Source organism: Pleurodeles waltl, chromosome 1_1 (assembly GCF_031143425.1).
Source record: "Pleurodeles waltl isolate 20211129_DDA chromosome 1_1, aPleWal1.hap1.20221129, whole genome shotgun sequence".
Classification (NCBI taxonomy): Eukaryota; Metazoa; Chordata; class Amphibia; order Caudata; family Salamandridae; genus Pleurodeles; species Pleurodeles waltl.
This window is the reverse complement of record NC_090436.1, coordinates 523,807,004-523,827,436: the sequence shown is the minus strand read 5'-3', so window position 1 is coordinate 523,827,436 and position 20,433 is coordinate 523,807,004. Positions and strand designations below refer to the sequence as shown.

Sequence of the window (20,433 nt, the reverse complement as noted above, 5' to 3'; positions counted from 1 at the left end):
TGTCATGGGTGAACTAACAGCTACAGACATAAAGTGGGCAGCTGGAATAAGGCTATCGGAAAATCACATTGGCTTTATTAGCTTGAAATAAGTTTGAAGCAGGTTGGGGGGGGGGGGTTTGCTTATCTGTGGGATTGGTACTAGGAAAACCACTGAGCCTGAACCTTAACAATACTAACTGGACAATAACAAACACAATTATTATTAGTTTGTACTTGTCAGAATCAATAGCATTCATCAAACAGTCTTTTCCAGAATGGCATTGAACCCTACAATGTAGCCGCCCCATCAGTTTATGGCTTGAAACTTTATCTCCATTTCTGTAGAGAGATGAAACATTCTCAGGAAACACACCTCATCTTTAGTACCTTCACTATAGGTGAACAACGAAGTACACATTCTGTCACATGTTTGATTTTTATGTTGTATATATAGTATAGTAATTAATTCTATCACAAGAAGATTTCAAACTGTGACAGAGCAAATCTCTGATTTTGTAATCTTAAATGTGGATCCCATAGCAAAATGAATTGTGTTTGTCATTAAGAGATGTTCTGAAGAGTGAGGTGAAATTGATACAGAAACAGGTGGGTGTGAGCTGCTCTAGGTCCACTGAAGGGTAACCTTTGAAAACTGATAGCATGAAAATTAATAAGATTTCCAAATCCATAGACAAAGTTACCATTTTGGGATCATCTCAACACCGAGAAATGATCATTTTGAAATGCGTCACTTCTAAAGTGATTCCTATAAAAAATAGAAATATTAAAAATTTCCAAAAACAGGAAAGAAGAGACCACACAATATAAATAGCAGGGATAAAGATGGGGGGATGAAAGAGAAAAATGGGGCGTGAAGAAGTGCTCCAGATACGGAAAAAAATTAATCGAAAATGTAAAGAAATTAAAAACAAGCAGAAGGAGTCTAGAGAAAAAGGAAATGAGGGGCAAGAAGAAGAGAAAAGTTACGTGAGGTACAGGATTTCACCCTTATGAAAAATGAAAAGAAAGAAGTATTTAAAAGGTAAAAAAATGGTAAAAGAATCAAAGCAATAGGTTAAAGGTAATACATGTGACTTAATGACGTACATTCACCATTTTGCAGGCTCTGTAATGGAAAGGATCAGTATTATTAATGAAATCTTAAAACAGAAATGACTCATCACAGGACACAAAACAATATACCTTTTTATTTATATTCTGAAAGAAAGGGGGCAGTGTTTCTTAAAAGGTAAGTGATGCTTGCATACAGACAGCTCAACAAGATCACAGTTGCTAAAATTAAGGGATGCCTCTGAAACTACCCTGCTAAGAGGAGAACCGGGGTAGTTATGGAGGATGTGAGTCCACTCCTAATACCTCAGCCTCCAGTAAACTCAGTAGAGATCAAGAGATGGACCTCTCTTGTGGGGGGGAAGAGGGAGCTGGAGGGGGAGGGCCGGAGGGGGATGGATTATGCCTGGCCTAAAGATTGCACCTCTTAGGCGAGCTCCTCCACCCGAAATTATAATCCTACACTGTCCTGCTCCAATATGCTTTTCATTTCTGTGCTGGACGGTGCATTGGGCTGCCCTTGCTCAGCTCTTCTCGCAGTGCCTGGGACTGCCGCATGAGGAGCTGCATATGTGCCTGGCGCGGTCAGGCAAGGCCTTACCCATGTTTCCCAGGGTGAGTGCTTGAGGCCTACACTGGTGGCGTGCCCCTGGCCAGACACTGTCTTGCGGCCAGGGTGTTTTCCCGACCCTGAGTACAGAGTTTTGCAGGGACTGGACACCCTAGTGAGGACCCGAGGACCCGAGGGCTGAGGTCGCAGTGAGTTCCTGAGCGCCTGACTGAACGCAGCTGCCTTGTGGCTCACGTCAGCCTTGGCCTGCTGGAGCCGGGCGCAGTGGTGACAAGGTGAGCCGGGCTAGGGGTCCTGGGGGTATGTCATGGCCTAGCCGGAGGGGTGCGGATGGACATATGCCCCCTATATTTGCTTCCGCTGGGGGGGGGGCTTTGATGGCCAGGAACGTTCCTACCTCCCTCCTCGCCTTGCTCCCACATGTGGGGTCCTGCTGTGGGGTGCACTGAGAGGTGTGTGCTGGGGCACTGCAGTGCATTGGTGGCATTTCAGCGAGTTGTGTTTTGGCTGTCTGGACTGGCCCAGTGCCCATGGTGCTGGCTATTGGGATTCCCACTCCATTTTTGGCCCCACGTGCCTCCCCACGGCCTACAGTCTATTGTCCTGCCTCTTCCCACATGGAAACCATCTGGCATAGCTGTTCAGCTAGCGATCCTGCAAAGACTGGTACTTGTGTGGCGACATTGATCCCCTGGGTGCTCCGCACAGTGGCTGATACTTTTTATTAATTGAGTATGGAAGGGTCTTCCTCGCAGGCAGTGCGGGCGCATGAAGCCGTGAGAGTGGGACGCGGGATGGGTTGGCGCATTGCTGCCGGGTCGGACTTACCCTAGCTGTCCCGGGAGTACAGCACTGCCCGCGCATGTGGAACTTGAGATCATGTTTGGACTGCCATTGCGCTCTCTTTAACCCCCTGTGGCAGGTCCACTCCACAAGTTAATACTTCCGTTGGACTTGCTACCCACTATTGCCCATTGCTGACTTTCTCACACTTGGCTTCAGGCACACTTTAGGGCACATTGGCTATCATAGGGAAGATGGCCAAGAATCACACCAGACTACAGTTTGAACAGCTCAGGTCTCATAGGTCACGCAAGGATGATGCGCCATCTGCAAGGGCTGACCTTGTCGCCTTGGGGTCTGAAATGGGAAGCGAACTGCATCAAATCCTGACGACGATTCAACTTAGCCTTACTAAAATTGATGGGAAGAGCGATTCCTTCTACTATAGAACGGATAGAATGTTGGAACATATAGACAAACATGCGGAATGACTTGATACTGTGGAACGACGAGTGTCAGACATTGAGGATGAGAGGGCCACATCAACGGAGGCACAGAAGCAACTTGAGGAAACTGTATCAGCACTGCAGGTGAAGGCTGAGGAACTGGAGGGTAGCTCTGGACTGAATAACTTAAGCATTATTGGCCTAGCAGAAACTTTTGTTGATCGCCTCCTTGTTGGGCCGCAAGACCTTCTCAGAACAGTTTTTGGTGGAGAGTGCACACATGTATAGAGAACACAGTTAAATTGAGGTTCTTAACTTGGAATGTAAGGATTGAATGATCACCGCAAGATCCTCAAGGTGGTGCTGTATCTACAGGGGCAACAAATAACTGTTGCTATTCTACAACAGACACATTTGCCTGCCAACACTGGATTGCTCACGATGCAGAGAATGCGTGGGCAATGTTGTGCCTTTTGAAGCCCTTTTGCCAAGGGTCTACAGACCAAATTATGACGACCCACAGTTCTATCACTCTGTGTAGGAGGCTGACCCTCTGTGTAGTGTGCAAAGCTAGGCTGTGCAGGGGGTCCAGGCAACCACATGTTGGATTACAGAGGTAAAAACTAGATCACTTCATACTCTAATATTTAAGGTAGCTTGGTCGAGCAGAGAGAAATGCAAAGCATTTGTTGTACTCACAGCATCAATCTTGCAACTCACACACTCAACGGAATAACTTGAGACCAATTTTTAAAAATACTTTAAGTTTTTATATTCATTTTAAGACCAAGATCGTCAGAATTGGGTAAGTTCTTTTCGAGATATGAATTTTTGAAGTTTAATAAAGATAGTCTTTTTATACGTAATTACGCACCATAGTAATCAATTGAGGGTCACCATTAAAAATACATATAAAATCCTACAGTTGGTTTACCAAGTTCTCCTTTTGCAGGTTGGTTGAGGTCGTCAGTGGGCACACTGTGCCAGCTGCAGAAGTTCGGGCGACTCCCAGTTGCAGCGAGAGAAGGTCTCTGGAACTGGTGCAGGGCCACTGTGGGGGCCACTTGGAAAAGCACTTCACAGGTAAGTTTAACAGTGAATCCTGGGGGTCCCCTTGGAGTGTCAAGATCGCAAGTGGGGGGGACCCTTAGGGCACAGCAGGTACTTCGGTGCAGGGCACAGGGCGGCCGGGTGCAGAGTGAATCGGTGAGCTAGGAGCTGTGCGCAAGGATGCCGTCAGGAGCAGGAAGTTAGTTCCAGGGTTGTTCAAAGGACAACAGGGGTACTCTGGTGGGAGGACCAGGTTGCTTCTAGAGTCCCTCAACTGGGGCTTCTTCAAGGTCCATTTTTAGCCCTGGACGGGCTGTCTTTCTTGATATCCGACATGGGTTGACCAGTTTCCTGCTTATTGGCACAGTTTGGCCGCTGGAGGTCGCAGTGCCACTAAACTTGGCACACTGGCAGGGTTTGTCCTCACTGTCATCGGGATGCAGCTTGGTCCAGCTGCGGCATCCAGTTCGGAAGTTAGTGGCTGCTCAGTGAAGTGACCCTCACTGGCTTCATGGTTTCTTTGGGTTTTAGAGCGGTATCTCCACTCTGGAGGGAGGTCTCTGGCAATTTGCAAAGCCTGGAGGTCTTTTGGGGTTTTTGTAGAGTTGTCCAGTTGTCCAGCGGCTCCTCAGCTGCGATTGTTGGGTCCTAGTTCCAGCAGGCTGGGTTTGGCGGCTTTTCTTTGGTGCAGCAGGTCCACAGTTCTTGTGCTTCGGACCTTCTTGGTGCTGGTCTTCTTTTAGCCATCGAATCTGATTTCCTTGTCTAGGGCTGCCCACTAAATACTGTATTTAGTGGGCATTTTAGGGGGAACCTGGCAGTGACCAATGGGTCATCTACCTTAGGGTGGCTACACCCACTAAGTCACCACTTCCTGTGGGGAGGGGTCACTTCCTTATACTTGATTGGCTATTTTCCTTCCACCTAAGATGGTTAAAAATGAAATGGAGTGTCCACCTCGCAGGCAACACCTTGGGGGTGGTGCATACCAGGTGGGGTCACTCCTCCTACCCTTTGTGTATTTTTCCACTGTTGCTCCCACCAAAAGTGGGGGTTTGCAGCTGGGATGGCCATCTGTGGCTAGCAGCAGGCCTCTGGGTCAAGTTTCAAAGGTGGTAAGCCCTTTGAAGCTCGCCGCCTCGGCTGGGCACATTCCTGAGGGAGGGGGTGTTCGCATCTCCACCCATGAAGGGCTTTGTTCTGCAACGCAGAGAGAAGTTTCTCTCATGCCAAGGTTGTAGATTGGATGTCTGGCAAGGGCAGCCTGGATAGAACCAGTCAGCAACCATGCCAGGTTAGTTAGCTTTTGCAGGGGGCACCTGTAAGATGACCTCTGGGTATGTTTAGTGCTAAATCCAATACTGACACCAGTTTGTATTTATCATTCTGAGTTGTTTGATACCAAACAACCCAAGGCTCAGAGTGGCCATCATGTAGCTGTGAAACTCGTATTGACCAGTGTCTAGCACATGTATTAAAATGGCTGCTCTGTCTACTCACTATGCCCAAGGTTTGTCAAGGACACAGTGGGGGCATAGTGCTCATGCATCTACACCCTCACATACAGTATGGTGCACCCTGCCTTAGGGCTGGAAGGCCTGCCAGAGTGGTGATTTACCCATATTGTATGCAGTATGTAGTGGGCAGTGCACACAGGCAGTGTACCATGTAGAGTTTGCAATTTAGGTTTGCATAAGGGCATTCAGCCCGCAATGGCAGTGCTGGGTGCACTTGAATGAAAGGCCCTAGACGGTGGCACAATCAGTGCTTTTGCCCTCAGGGGCCTAGCCTTAGTACCTCCTGCCCTGGGCAACTAAGTGCCATTTAGTAGGGACTTATGGTGGCAGCTAAAGGTTTCTCCACTTGTGCCAATGCATCACAACAGTTTTAGGGCAAGAGCTCTGGCCTAGGGAACCTGGTTAGCCGGGGTCCTGGGCACTATAATTTCTAGGCTACATCATTCATCAGGCAAAAAGTGGGGGCTAATCATGTTAATAAAAGGCCTTTTCTCACACTCTTTACACGCTAAACTAGCATCTTATACCCACCTGCCACAGAATTGGGGAGGCGATTTCAATTGCGTGCAGGACCTGGACCGCTCTTGGGAGCCACCGAGGCAGCCCTTTACGGCGGCCTGTGCCGTTGCGGCAATATCCAAGGCCAGCAGTCTGTTGGTGGCATGTCGATGGTGCTTGCCGTGGGAGAGAGGCTACGCACACTGCTCAAGGGTTCATGATACCCACACACGTATCGATTACTGGCTCATTTAGTAAAGCCTGTTGGCCGGAATGCAGCAGTGTGACCACATTCCCCACACATACTCTGATCATTCCCCGGTTCGACTGGTTGTAGACTTGGGCTACCCTCGTATGCAAGCGTTTACCTAGCATTTCCCACAATACTCTTTACTTGACACGGCATTCCGCGATGAGCTAGCACATGCAATAGACACATTTTTTCACACTAACCTTGGTTTGGTTCCAAAGTTTGCTACTATCTGGGAGCTCTTCAAGGTGTACATCCAAGGGATCACTTTCTCTATGCTTGCAGGGTGCTCTGCTCCATTTAAGACTGTCTGCGGAAATTAGAAAGAGAATTGGGAGAACTAGAGCCTGCTCATGCGGAGGCAGCAGATGGGACACTATTGAGTCAGATCTGCTATAAAACTAGCACAGTACAGTGAACTAGCAAACGACAAGGTGACACACCTCAGTAGATACGTTACAGCCAGGGTGTACAGTGAAGGCGAATGACCGAGTGCTACTTTGGCTGCTCTTATCAGGCACGATTGTGGGGAGGGGGAAGTGCTTACGGCAAAAGACGACTGTGGGGTACCTGTCCGTGGGGCACCTCAGGTGGTGGAGAGGTTCCGCGATTATTATAATGACCTATATGCGTCACAGATTACAAATGATGCGCAGGCCACAGCTAACTATTTGGAACACATCGCAATGCCATGGCTGTTGGACTCACATAGGGTACGCCTTTTGGCACCACTCCATCCCACGGAGATCGCTGTGGCACTAAAGGATATGCCTAGTGGCAAGGCTTCTGGTTATGAGGGACTGACGGTCGCTTTTTACAAGGCCGTTCAGGACAAACCTATCCCTCATTTGGTCAGTTTGTTTGAGGAAATGGGAGGAGAGTGTCATGCCCCAACCATGCGCAAAGCGTTACTGATTACCTTGCTCAAACCCGGCAAGCCAGCCAATCAATTTTTTTCTTACCGTCCATTATCACTCCTTAATTCAGACACCTAATTATTCGCAAAGGTATTGGCTTACAGGCTGGTGCTCCTTCTTTCAGGTATAGTGGGTCCAGAACCATCAGGTATTATACCAGGTCATTCTTTCTGTTATAATTTCCAGACCCTCTTCAGAGTAATCTCTCGTATCCACTCTGATGTCTGTGCTCCTCTATTTTTTTTAGACGCAGAAAAAGCTTTTGATTCCGTTAAATGGGAATTCATGATATCCGTCTTGCGCCGTGTTGGTGTAGGGGAGATCGTCTTGCTACTTGTCCTGGTGTTGTATAGGGACCCAGTTGCCCGCGTGCGGGTTAATGGTCTGACATCTGAACCAATTGTCATTGCTAGGGGCTCGCGACAGGGCATTCCTCTTCCCCCCTGCTTTATGCTCTAATAGCGAAGCCCCTGGCATGCGCATCGCGTGAGTATCATGCTCACCATGGTATACGCTTACCCCTTACAATCTAATAATTTCAGCATTCACCGATGACACTTTCCTTTATGTCCGGGATCCAGAACAGAATCTTTTCCTGATCTTTTGTGAGGTGGTCCGCTCGTTTGGCGGGGACTTTACCCATAATCGAATGTACAATCGCAAGGTTTATACTTGGCGTTACTGCATGTGGTTGTGCTTGGAGCAGCACGTGCTGGCTTTGTATTTAATGTTTGCATCACAAACTGTACTAATCATCTATATGTCGCTGTTAGATCAGTATATAAGCAATGAACCTCAGCTACTGCGAAAGTCGCTACTGCAGGCTGAGGTGTATAAGTGGCCAAAAAGGCAAGGTAGGACCATCATTACTTAGAGGACCTAACCTTACTGGTAAAATCTTGTGGGGTAGGGCACCATCAAGCCAATTATTATGTTCTTGATAAGATAAAGTTATTTCTGAATATGCATATGCTCTGTATTGTCCAGGTACGTTTGCAAGTGTATAGTGATGAAATGTGTTTGTGTTCCCATCAACTGCTGGAAATGTGACCCAAGAATAGAAAAGTTCTGTTCTATAAGCTGCATGTGCGTCCACCACAAATGTGACTGACCCCACTTGGGCCATTTGCTAATAAATGTGCAGTCAGAGGTTGTCTCATATTGACTGCGATTGCTACCTGTTGCGGATTTGCCATTTTAGATAGCGAATTCATTCAGAGAAGGCACACCAAATAGGGTTTTTTTCCTTTTAGAGTTCAAGCTTGAACAACCTCCAGTATCAGATAGGATTCCCTACGTAGCTGAGGAGGAAGTCCTCAATACCACGGACGTCTCCGTATATAGTGCTGAGGTATCGTATATAGTGAGACAGAGATACTCAGGAGCACCCGAAAATTAAAGCCTGACCAAATGTTGGCGACGCCATGTTGCGTAGGCTTTCATTATTCTAATGAGACTACTGGATTTTGAGTGGCAGAATCGCCCACGGTGTGGGAGACTAAGGCCCTCATTCTGACCCTGGCGGTCGGTGATAAAGCAGCGGCCAAGCCGCCAACAGGCCGGCGGTCTAAAATATGCAATTCTGACCCTGGCGGGAACCGCCAACACAGCCCGCCAACTTAACACTCCGCCCGCCACGGCAGTACAAACAAACAGCGCGGCGGTTCCCGCCAACAGCCAGGCGGCAGACAATGTACCGCCCACCCTATTACGACCCACCAATCCGCCACCTTTTCCGGGGCGGGAGCACCGCCGATAAGAACACGGCGGAAACAGACTACGAACGGGAAAACGCTCACCTCTACGCACTCCACGCGAGATTCCGGCAGTATGGAACCAGAGTTGCAGGTCATCCCCGCACTCCTATACCTGCTCATATACCAGGAGCACGCCCGGCGGCGCGGAAGACATCGGTGAGTACTGCACCTACGACACAGGGGAGGGAAAAGATTACCGGCACACACCCACCCACCCACACCCACTACAACACACACATCAATGCATTCCCACAGATCACTGTCACAACCCACAAACCACCCCCCTCCGAAATAATGCAAAGACCAAAATAAGAGATCATAAACGAGCAGATATATTGAAATATGTACACCAGTAATCCCAATAAATAAATAAACTATGTACAAAATATACACAGCTACTAAATGTAGTCCAACCACTGTCCGTGGATCACAGGGGTCCTGTGCAAAGGGGCAAGGCCCAGTCCCACGACAAGAACTCCACGGAGAGAACACTGCAGGGGCATCAGAAAGAAAATAGGACAGGCACCTCAGGGGGAAGGGAAGGGGGGGCACCTCAGCCACTTGAGTACACGACGCCAGATCCATGAGGGGACTCCATGACCACTGCAGTCCATACAGTGGGTGGCCTGCCCACTGGGCCATCCTGGGGAGAGCAAAGCCACAGTCCAAACAGTCCATACAGTGGGTGGCCTGCCCACTGGGCCATCCTGGGGAGAGCAAAGCCACAGTCCAAACAGTCCATAGAGTGGGTGGCCTGCCCACTGGGCCATCCTGGGGAGAGCAAAGCCACAGTCCAAACAGTCCATACAGTGGGTGGCCTGCCCACTGGGCCATCCTGGGGAGAGCAAAGCCACAGTCCAAACAGTCCATACAGTGGGTGGCCTGCCCACTGGGCCATCCTGGGGAGAGCAAAGCCACAGTCCAAACAGTCCATACAGTGGGTGGCCTGCCCACTGGGCCATCCTGGGGAGAGCAAAGCCACAGTCCATACAGTCCATAACAGACCCCACTGCCACTGGAGGAGGCAAGTTGGCCAGAGGACATCCTGCAGCCCTGCCCGAGATAGATCCTGCCCTGCCACGTCTGCCAAAGGGCCAGCGGTTCTTGCCTTGAAGGGCCCAGTTCAGCGGTTCTTGAGACGGCGGGGCACAGTTCAGCGCACCTTGCCTTGAAGGGCCCAGTTCGGCGGTTCTTGAGACGGCGGGGCCCAGTTCAGCGGTTCTTGAGACGGCGGGGCCCAGCGGAGCGGTTCTTGAGACGGCGGGGCCCAGTTCAGCGGTTCTTGAGACGGCGGGGCCCAGCGGAGCGGTGCTTGAGACGGCGGGGCCCAGTTCAGCGGTTCTTGAGACGGCGGGGCCCAGTTCAGCGCTCCTTGCCTTGAAGGGCCCAGTTCAGCGGTTCTTGAGACGGCGGGGCCCAGTTCAGCGCTCCTTGCCTTGAAGGGCCCAGTTCAGCGGTTCTTGAGACGGCGGGGCCCAGCGGAGCGGTTCTTGAGACGGCGGGGCCCAGCGGAGCGGTGCTTGAGACGGCGGGGCCCAGTTCAGCGGTTCTTGAGACGGCGGGGCCCAGTTCAGCGCTCCTTGCCTTGAAGGGCCCAGTTCAGCGGTTCTTGAGACGGCGGGGCCCAGTTCAGCGGTTCTTGAGACGGCGGGGCCCAGCGGAGCGGTGCTTGAGACGGCGGGGCCCAGTTCAGCGGTTCTGGAGACGGCGGACGGTCTATGGCCAACTGTTCATTGCCTGGTGGTGCCCTCCTGGGCAGCGGGGATGGTGCTCCTTCAATGCCCACCTGGGCTGTGGGTGGTGGGGCCCTCCTGGCCAGCTGGGCTGGGTCCTCCCTGGGCAGCGGCTATGGGGGTGGTGGGCTCTCCCGGGGCAGCTGTGCCGGTTCCTCCCGGGGCAGCGGCTATGGGGGTTGTGGGCTCCTCCTGGGCAGCAGGCCTGCTGCCTGACCTCTCCGACTTGCTGCCCTTGCCCTCCTTAGTCGTGGGCCTGTGGCCCTTTCCTCCCTTTGGAGCTGTGGCTGGTGACTGTCTCTGGGTGGTGTCCGGGGGGGATGTAGAAGGCGGGCTCCTGCGGCGCCCCTTCCGCCTTCTGCTCCTCTTCCCAGGGGGTGGGCTGGCTGTCCCCTTGCTGCTGGGCGAAGATCCAGACATGCCGGCTGGCGGGCTCCAATACCCCTGCACCCTTGTCAAGGGGGCTGCAGGGCTGGTGGTGGCTGAGGTGCTCTTCTTACCCCGACGAGAAGGAGGGGGGGCTCAGGGTCAGGAAAGAAGTTAGTAGTGGCGAGGAAGAGCTTCTTGGGACAATGGAGAGTGGTAGGTACAGTGGGAATGGGAGTGGAGGGAGAGGATGTGGTTGTAGGTGAGTCACGTTTGCTGTCTTTGGGTGCAGGTGCAGGAGGGATAGGCTGTCGTGAGGTGGATGGCTGTTGGGTGGGTGGGTGGCTGCGTTTGTGTGGTGTGGAAGAGGGGGTGACAGACACAGTGGGAGAGGACACAGGGGACGTGTAAATGGCAGTGGGGGTGGTGACTGCACGTGTGCGGACTGGAGTGGAGGGTGTGCTGGTGATGGAAACACTGGCTGATGGTGAGGTGAATGGAGGTGTGAGTGTAGACGTCACAGGGAGGGAGGAGGGAGACGAGGAGGTGGGGGTCACAGAGGTGGTAGTGACTGTTGGCATGTCTGCATCGGAATGTTGCGTGTGTGAATGTCTGCGTGATCTGTGGTGCTTATGTTTGGATGAGCTTCTCTTGGGTGTTGAGGTGTGTGCAGGCTGGTCTGATGGTGTGGGTGGGACAGGCAGAGGAACAGGAGACTGGGAGGAGGGAGTTAGTAGAGGGAGGCAGGAGACAGGGACAATGGCTGCCGTCAGTGCTGAGGCCAGAGCCTGGAACGATCGCTGATGGGCAGCCTGACCCGAATGAATGCCCTCCAGGTACGCATTGCTGCGATGAACCTCCCTCTCCACCCCCTGGATGGCATTCAAAAGGGTAGTCTGCCCAACAATGAGCGTTCGGAGGAGGTCAATGACCTCCTCACTGAGGGCAGCGGGGGTAACAGGGGCAGGGCCTGAGGTGCCTGGGGCGAAGGAGATGCCCGGCTTCCTGGCAGAGCGGGCACGGGGCGAACGCTGAGGGGCTGCTGGGAGGGCGGAGATGGTGCGCTGGGTGGCGGCTGTACCTGTAATGGCGGGGGGCACGGATGGTGCCACCCCCGCAAGGGAGCCCCCTTCCGAGGACGTGTCCGTGTCGCTGCAGGGTCCAGTCGTCCCCGTCGTGGAGCTCCCCTCGCCCTCCGTCTCACTGGTCCAGTCTGACTCTGTGGCATGGCCCTCCTGGGCCATGTGAGATGCAGCTCCCTCCTGCCCCGATGCCACTTCTCCTCCGCCTGATGATGCTGATGCACACAAGCACAGAAAGACAAACAAAAAGGGGGGGGGAGAGAGAAATAAAGAGATTTTGAGTACATGGATCACCGGTACAGTTAGCGGACATGACAGACACAGATGCCCCCTGCACTAAGTTGCGCACTTGGGGTCCGCTACGCATTCCGTGGAACATGCCCTACACGCCTAGAGTTGACAACTGCACCCATGGATGACACGGCCCAGGGATGGCTGTACTGACAAACTACTGAGGGTGGTGGCTGGGGACACAGGGGCTTACGGGGTTGCCCAGCCTACAGATATCGCCCTGGCCTAGGGGGACCCCAAGCCCTCCTCCCCCATCCAGACACCTCCACTGCGCGACAACAGAGTAGATAATGCTTGTACTCACCCCCTTGTGTCTGCTGTGCTGCCCTCACGCGCCCATCCAAATCAGGGTAGGCCACCGCCAGGATCCGGAACATCAGGGGGCTCAGTTGACGGCAGGCACCCCGCCTACGTTGGGAGGCCATCCCCAGCAGAGACTCGGCGGTCTTCTTGGTCCCGCGGCGGATGTCCTCCCACCTCTTGCGGCAGTGGGTGCCCCGTCGATGGTGGACCCCCAGGGTCCGGACTTCCTTGGCGATGGCACACCAAATCCCGATCTTCTCATGGGCGCGGACCTATGTGACACGTACAGGGAGGGAGAAATACCACGTTCAAGTTTGTCAGCATTTTCCTTGCCAGTGGCCCAACGCCCCCCATCCCCGCCAGGCCCCCCGCCATGCCCCCCGCCAGGCCCAACATGCCCCCCATCCCCGCCAGGCCCCCCGCCATGCCCCCCGCCAGGCCCAACATGCCCCCCATCCCCGCCAGGCCCCCCGCCATGCCCCCCGCCAGGCCCAACATGCCCCCCATCCCCGCCAGGCCCCCCGCCATGCCCCCCGCCAGGCCCAACATGCCCCCCATCCCCGCCAGGCCCCCCGCCAGGCCCCCAAGCCAGCCAGTGGCCCCAAATCCAGATTGAATTAAACTCACTTGTTGGTCTGGAGGACCGTAGAGTAGCGCATACTGGGGGAGGACCCCATCCACAAGTTTCTCCAACTCCTCTCCAGTGAAGGCAGGGGCCCTTTCCCCAGGCGCAGCAGCCATTGTCCCTTCCAGACCGAGGTCACAGCAACACTTGCAGTATAGGTCCTCTCCTGTGAAAGTTCAAGTCGCAAGTGGATAAGTAGATAGAAAATGGCGGTCACGTCTGCGGCGGTGCGTACCGCTGCGGTGCGTCCCGCCACCGCCGGCGCCCTTCGCCATTGGCTCCTGAAACCCATAGGCTTCAATGTTAACCAATGCGGCTTGGCGCCGCGGTCTTGGCCCGCCGCCCGCCGCGGTGTGCCACGCCAGCGCATTGACCTCACATCCCATTGTCACACTTCACAGGTCAGGCAGCCGCCATTTCCAGGGCCCACATGGCTCAATTTCAACTGCGTCACACAGGCCTAGGCCTTGCATAGCCACTCAGACACGCCATTCACTGCATAGAGAATCGTTTACTGTGCTAGCTGTGAGTACGTACCTGTGGGTTGCTTGACTGTGTGCTCCATGTTGTCCTTCCTAGGCACCGTCCGCTGGGTTGGGCGAGGAGACGGATGAATCCTCCCGTGTACCGACCGCTGGTGGACCTGTCGACAATGGAAGAACGCCACATTATCCTGACCTACCGTCTTAACCGTGCCACTATCCATGAACTGTGTGCCCAGCTGGAGCCCGACCTGATGTCCCCCATCCGCCAACCCACAGGGATTCCCCCTCTGGTGCAGGTCATGTCAGTACTCCATTTCTTGGCAAGTGGGTCATTTCAGACAACCGTGGGAATTGCTTCTGGGATGTCTCAGCCCATGTTTTCGAAGGTGTTATCCAGAGTGTTGTCTGCCCTGATGAAATCCGTGAGGAGCTACATCATTTTCCCTGAGGTGGGCGAATTGGCTACAGTGAAGGGTGATTTCTACGCCCTTGGACATATTCCCAACGTAATTGGTGCCATTGATGGGACCCATGTGGCTTTGGTTCCCCCAAGAGACAGGGAGCAGGTGTACAGGAACAGAAAAAATTACCATTCAATGAACATCCAGGTGGTGTGTTTGGCTGACCAGTACATCTCGCATGTAAATGCCAAATTCCCAGGGTCAGTGCATGACGCCTACATCCTCAGGAATAGCAGCATCCCTTACGTGATGGAACAGCTACAGAGACACCGTGTATGGCTAGTGGGGGACTCTGGGTACCCCAACCTGTCGTGGCTACTGACCCCAGTAAGGAATCCCCGGACCAGGGCAGAGGAACGGTACAATGAGGCCCATGGGCGTACTAGGAGGGTGATCGAACGCACCTTTGGCCTCCTAAAGGCCAGGTTTAGGTGCCTGCATATGACAGGTGGATCCCTAATGTACTCACCTAAGAAGGTGTGTCACATCATCGTGGCCTGCTGCATGCTTCACAACCTGGCTTTGCGCCGCCAGGTGCCTTTCCTGCAGGAGGATGGTCGAGACGGTGGTGTTGTGGCAGCGGTGGAACCTGAGGAGAGTGACGAGGAGGAAGACGACGGGGCTGAAACAGACAACAGGGACAGAATCATTGAACAGTACTTCCAATAGGACACAGGTAACATTTCAAAGATAATTTAGTAAATGTTAACTACTCTCCTGCATCTCTGCTGCCTGTCTATTTGCCCCAGTGTATGATGACTGAGTTTTGGCTTTTCCCTCCCTATTTCAGATCTGGGGTCCCCACTACGAGTCCTGTGCTTCGTTTCCCCATGGACTACAGCTTTGTGGCAGCTGTTTGTTGACTTCACCATGTACAAGGACATATTTGCACTGTCATGTCAATTACAATATATTGAAATCACAGCCAGACTCCAGATATTTTGGTGCAAAATAGGTGTTTATTTAAGTGCTCAAAATGGGATGGGTGGTTTCAAGTGGGTGGGGGCTATGGTGAAGGAATGTCCATGGCAGAGTCCAGAGTAACAGTCACACAGGTGCATTGTCCAGAGGCCTGTGGAGAGATGGAGCATGGGCAGTTCAAGGATGGACAGGGTGACAATGTGGGACAGTGGGATGACATCAGGTGGTATCCATTGCTGGCGGGGGTCTTGACATCCTACTCTGTCTTCTTGCGAGATCTCAGGGCCCTCTTGCGGGGTGGTTCTTCTCCTGCAGGAGGTGGGGGTCTGGTGGGCTGCTGCTGTGCGGGGGCCTCCTGTCCACTAGCGCCGGCGGAGGTGGTTGGCTGTTCTTGGTCCAGGCTAGTGGCAGGGGCCCTTGGGTGTTGTTCAGTGTCTGCCCTGGTGTTGACGAGGTCCTGTAGCAGCCCTACCATGGTAACCAGGGTGGTGTTGATGGCTCTGATGTCCTCCCTGTACCCCCGATAGTGTTCCTCCTGCAGTGCCTGGATCTCCTGGAACCGGGCCAGTACCGTCGCCATCGTCTCCTGGGAGCGGTTGTATGCTCCCATGATGGTGGTGAGGACCTCGTGGAGAGTGGGTTCCCTGGGCCTCTCCTCCCCCCCTGTCGCACAGCTGCCCTCCGAGTTCCCCTGTTTCCCTGGGCCTCTGCCCCCTGGCCGGTGTGCCCACTACCACTGCCCCCAGGTCCCTGTTGTTGTTGGGGTGGTGGGTTATCCTGGGTGCCCTGTAGTGGTAGACACACCGCAGATTGACGCGCCCTGGAGACAGAGGCATGGGCCCGCTGGGTGGGAGCTGTGCTGGTGTTCCCAGAGGGGTTAGGGTCTGTAGTGGCCTGGGCCTGTGTGAGGGGAACCGACTGTCCAGAGGTCCCCGATGGTCCGGGCTGGTCATCGGTGTCCAGGTCGACAGAGCTGCTGTCATCGCTGACGGCCTCTTGGGTGGGGGGGGTGGAGAATTCTGGCCCCTCCGCCGCGGTGTGTTGACGGTCGGGTCCTGCAGGGGTATAGAGGTATGGTTATAGTTTCAATGAGTGGCATATGGGTGTATCTATGGGTTCTCGTGTCCCCAAGTGCTGGCATTCGTGTGTGGGGGCTTTGGTGAGGGTGGCTTGTGGGGGGGATGTGTATATGCATTGGGCATGCTTTGGTGATGGGTGTCCATGCTTAGTGGACGCATGCAGGCCTAGGTTTTGGGATGTGTGGGTTGTGATGGTGAGACATTGGCGGGGAATAGGTGTGCTGGGGGTGGGGGTGAGGATGGTGGTGGGGGTGAGGATGGTGGTGGGGGTGAGGGTGGGGGTGAGGATGGGGGTGGGGTGAGGGTGGGGTTCGAGGATGGGGGTGAGGGTTGGGGTCTGATTTGGCATGCAGGTGGGGGGGAAGCAGTATTGAAGCTTCAACTTACCAGTATCCATTCCTCCGCCGACTCCTGCGAGGCCGTCAGGATGCAGGATGTTCAAGACTTCCTCCTCCCATGATGTGAATTGTGGGGGTTGAGGTGGGGGTCCTCCGCCAGTCTTCTGCACGGCGATGTTGTGCCTGGATACCATGGAACGCACCTTCCCCCGTAGGTCGTTCCATCGCTTCCTGATGTCTTCCCGATTTCTGGGGTGCTGTCCCACTGCGTTGACCCTGTCGACAATCCTCTGCCATAGCTCCGTCCTCCGGGCAATGCTGGTGTATTGTATCTGTGTGCCGAACAGCTGGGGCTCTACCCGAACGATTTCCTCCACCATGACCCTGAGTTCTTCGTCTGTGAAGCGGGGTTGTCTTTGGGGTGCCATGGGGTGGTGTGTATGATGGAGTATGTGTATTTAAGTGAGTTGAGTGTGGTGGTGTGTGTTGTTTTGTGTGTGGATAGTGTGTGGGTGATGGTGTTGAGTGGCTGTGGCTGTTAGTTTGTGGATGCTGGTGTCTCGCTCTGGCCTTCTTTCAGATTTTTTTAGCGTAGGGGTTTGTGGGTGATGTGGGTGTGTGTTTTATATTGTATTGTGTGTGTGGGAGTGGTGTGTGTATGTGTATCAGGTGTGTGGGATTCAAATCGTCCAATGTGGCTGAGTTTTGTTCGTTTGTGTGTATTCTGACCGCGGCGGTGTGTCCCGCCAATGGAATACCGCGTTTGAATGACCGCCGCGTGGATTCGTGGGTCGTAATGGCATGGGCGTATTTCTGTTGGCGTGGCGGTGGAGGTTTTGTCACCTCCACTTTTCCGCCGACCGCTGGTCTGGCGGTCTGTTGTGGCGGTCGGATTTTCGGAGGTTTGCCTTCTGCGGGTCAGAATGACCGTGGCGGGTTTCCGCGACCGCGGCGGGATTATGGAGGATTTCTGACCGGCGGTAGGCGCCTTTTACCGCCGAGGTCAGAATGACCACCTAAGTCTTACCCACTGCAGGTGACACCTGTCGCTCCAATCCGGGTTTTGCTCCGGCTAACTAGCAGTGCCTCACCTCTACCCGAGGGCAGGGATGACTGGGCAGCCGAGTGCATGACATAATTGGTTTCTCAGGGAAGCCGTGGTCACTCAGGTCTCATCCGTTTCTCTTAATTACATTAGTCCCATATATACAATGACAAATGGAGGCAGTATATGTTTCAATGAATGAAGCAACTGCATCCTAGATAGCAAAGCGTGAGCTGCAATAACCAGGACGACACAGCATGACAGTATTAACACTGTGACAAGGCGAGTGAAGCAAAAGAATAACGCTACCATATTGTCACTACAGTCAATAGACTAATTCCTACCTAGGCTATGATAGAGCACAGCGTGTTAAGCTCTAATTCTGCCCTTCAGGTTCCCCTGGGAAGACATCATCCCCCATACCTGAGCAAAGGCCTGAAGTCTGCAAAACAGCTGTAGCGAAGCATTAGGCAATCAGCATACAGTTGTGGTTCTCTGGCTGGAATCTCCCTCTAACTTGTAAGGGACAAGGAAGTGTTTTTATAATAAAACAGCTGATGTTCTATGGAAATGCCCCTCCGTGAAGATACGTGATTTCTACGCATATTGGAGACTAAACTTATACCACGTTCATCGGCAACCTATCTTGCTGTAGCCTTGGAAGAAGAGTTGTATTGTTTAAGATGGCTTTTCTCATTATCATCAGTGATAGCTATTCTGGAGGATCATCAGGAGGTCTCTGGGCTCATCATGGCACTGAGATTTGCCTATCAGTCAACATTAACAGACTATTATTAATGCAAGACAAGGGATAAGTGGGGTCTTTATCTTGCTTGACTTATTAGATGCCATTAATATGGTGTCCCATTGGATGCTTTTAGCATGGTTAAGGGACGTTGAGATCGAGCATAAGGTCCACAAGTAAGTGGCTGACTTCATTCTGGAGAGTTGCATCCAGACCATGATGCCATCAAAGAATAGGTTGGAGTTAAAAACTCTAGCATGCAGCGTCCGTCAAGAATCTTCTGTGAGTCTGACACTGTTTAATGTTTGTGTGTCACCTGTACCCTGATTCATTAAATCTTAGGGCTACTAAGGGCACTTCATATAAACTCCAGCTAGTCCTGAACATGGCCGTGAGAATTATGTTTAACCTGCCTCAGTGTGTTTTGTAAGCCATAAACCTATCCAGCTTCGTTTGCTGCCCATCAATTAGAGGATCATTTTCAAGACATTATGCACATGTCATAAAACAATTACAGTACTTTGTTAGTACTAATCAACGGACTGGCCTCCATACATGTTTGTGTGAGGGATCATAAATCTTCAACAAAGTGTCTATTATCCCCTTCCACAATCAGGAAAAAGAGATTCAGAAGTCTTGTTATTTTTTTATTTAAAGCTGCCCATACCTGGGATGGACACCCATCAGAGCCTTTATATCAGCAATTATATGATCTTTAGAAAAAAAGCTTAAGGCACTTCTTTAATATCTGATTAACGCATAATTGGATAATCTGTCTGGTGCCGGGATGCCTTTGAGCATTTGCACACTTTAAAAGTAATTAATATAACATCATCAACCAACCTCGTCGTGTCATCTAACATGGCATCAACCACCACTACAATTCTGTCTGGTGCCAAGAGAACAGCTTGAACTAGCTCTGTTAGTTGATCCCGTGCCACATATGGAAATGCTGTGCCTGCCCATCAGTGTCTCAGTAAGGGGTTGATTCGATATAGGCCTGGAAATGGCCTTATCGGTTATTTCTGTCTGTAGCTTTTTCAGATGACTTACCCATATAGACTCTTCAATAAACTGTTCCTGTTTTCAATAATAAATTAATCCTCACATTTAGTAGGTATGTCATGGGTGAACTAACAGCTACAGACATAAAATGGGCAGCTGGAATAAGGCTATCGGAAAATCACATTGGCTTTATTAGCTTGAAATAAGTTTGAAGCAGGTTTGGGGGGGGGTTTGCTTATCTGTGGGATTGGTACTAGGAAAACCACTGAGCCTGAACCTTAACAATACTAACTGGACAATAACAAACACAATTATTATTAGTTTGTACTTGTCAGAATCAATAGCATTCATCAAACAGTCTTTTCCAGAATGGCATTGAACCCTACAATGTAGCCGCCCCATCAGTTTATGGCTTGAAACTTTATCTCCATTTCTGTAGAGAGATCAAACATTCTCAGGAAACACACCTCATCTTTAGTACCTTCACTATAGGTGAACAACGAAGTACACATTCTGTCACATGTTTGATTTTTATGTTGTATATATAGTATAGTAATTAATTCTATCACAAGAAGATTTCAAACTGTGACAGAGCAAATCTCTGATTTTGTAATCTTAAATGTGGATCCCATAGCAAAATGAATTGTGTTTGTCATTAAGAGATGTTCTGAAGAGTGAGGTGAAATTGATACAGAAACAGGTGGGTGTGAGCTGCTCTAGGTCCACTGAAGGGTAACCTTTGAAAACTGATAGCATGAAAATTAATAAGATTTCCAAATCCATAGACAAAGTTACCATTTTGGGATCATCTCAACACCGAGAAATGATCATTTTGAAATGCGTCACTTCTAAAGTGATTCCTATAAAAAATAGAAATATTAAAAATTTCCAAAAACAGGAAAGAAGAGACCACACAATATAAATAGCAGGGATAAAGATGGGGGGATGAAAGAGAAAAATGGGGCGTGAAGAAGTGCTCCAGATACGGAAAAAAATTAATCGAAAATGTAAAGAAATTAAAAACAAGCAGAAGGAGTCTAGAGAAAAAGGAAATGAGGGGCAAGAAGAAGAGAAAAGTTACGTGAGGTACAGGATTTCACCCTTATGAAAAAT

At 51.7% G+C, this 20,433-nt stretch overlaps 1 protein-coding gene across 2 annotated transcripts in view; it reads left to right on the top strand.

Moving 5' to 3' along the window:
- The window catches only part of KIAA0825 (KIAA0825 ortholog), a 2,111,807-nt gene that overhangs the window by 824,580 nt on the left and 1,266,794 nt on the right, over positions 1-20,433 (top strand). The gene's annotated exons all lie outside the window — the stretch shown is intronic.